This window comes from Myotis davidii, unplaced genomic scaffold, assembly GCF_000327345.1.
Source record: "Myotis davidii unplaced genomic scaffold, ASM32734v1 scaffold1427, whole genome shotgun sequence".
NCBI classification, from domain to species: Eukaryota; Metazoa; Chordata; class Mammalia; order Chiroptera; family Vespertilionidae; genus Myotis; species Myotis davidii.
The window spans coordinates 255695-256813 of NW_006298040.1; the positions used below are offsets into that span (position 1 = coordinate 255695).

At 52.2% G+C, this 1119-nt stretch overlaps 1 protein-coding gene across 1 annotated transcript in view; it reads right to left on the reverse strand.

Annotated features, from left to right (window-relative positions):
• LOC102762121 (nesprin-1-like) overlaps positions 1 to 392 on the reverse strand; it is a 254153-nt gene extending 253761 nt beyond the window's left edge. The window contains exon 1 of the mRNA XM_015570483.1: positions 97 to 392. The gene's annotated coding sequence lies outside the window, so the exon portion shown is untranslated. The remainder of the gene's footprint in view (positions 1 to 96) is intronic.
• Positions 393 to 1119: the final 727 nt, after the last annotated feature.

Below are 1119 nucleotides of genomic sequence, written 5' to 3' on the forward strand. Positions count from 1 at the left end.
CGGAGTCGCCACACCCCTCCTGGCCGCGCGCCAGGCTCCAGGTTGCGCCGGTCCCTGGACAGGGCACCGGGAGGGCGTCTGACAGGCGTCCCTTACCTCCCTCCCGGAGATGCAGGGCCTCGGGCTTTTCTCTGCAGCAAGGTCAGGCCTGTGACCCACCCTCTTGTGAGCCTTTCACCTCCTGGGGGGCTAGGAGGGGAGAAATGGCCTAGAGCCCCAGCAAGACTGTGTGTGTGGCGGCCCCTAACTTCGGCCTGGGGTTTCCTCGCCCTGTAGACCTTTTTGGAGCAGAACCTGTCTTGAAAGGCTGGGGAAGTGCCCCGATGGTCCCAGGAAGGAAGTGATGCAGCTCAATAAGAACATTCCAGGGCTCCCATTCAATGGACTTCTCAGGGAGATAACAGCAGCTGACCTTTTGACTGTCAGTTCAGCAGCGGTAGCATCACCGAGACTGGCCGGGCTTTGCAGGGTTTTGCTATTGTTGTTGATCAAGCTGCGCTCTCTTGAGAAGGCACGGGGCATCTTCATGGGATTTAGTGCTGAGTGTTTATTAAGATGATGCCGAAGAGTGGCCTCCAGTTCCGTGGGATGCACCATCTGAGCCTGTGTGAGTCTTTCCGGACAAGGCCTTCTCCTGGTGCAGGAGAGATCCCCGTGTTGGGGTTGCCTAGTAGCACTCAGGAGAGTGATTTTGTTGTGGTTTTATGGTTTCCAAGCAAAGTCAAACACAGTCTCTCTTCACGGACAATGAAGTCCAAGGGCAGCGGGAGGAGGGCAGCTGAAATAATTGAAGCGATGTTGCAAGAATCTTAAGCATAATTACCCCCTCGGATTTTCAATCTGAACAAAAGCAGTTCTGATTCCCTAACTTTGCTGAATGGAGGGACTGGCTTACAAAGCAAAAGCTTCTCTTTCCCCTCACTCACTGCCAACACTCCAGTCTTTGGCTTTGCATTTTCTTCAAATTTTTTCTTTGGATTCTTTAAAAATAATAATAGCCATGTGTTATATGACGGCGGTTTTGTCAACAACGGACTGCATCCACACTGTGGTCCTATAAGATTATAGCGGAGCTGAAAATTCCTAAGGGTAGTGACCTGGTAGCCCTATGTTGTAACG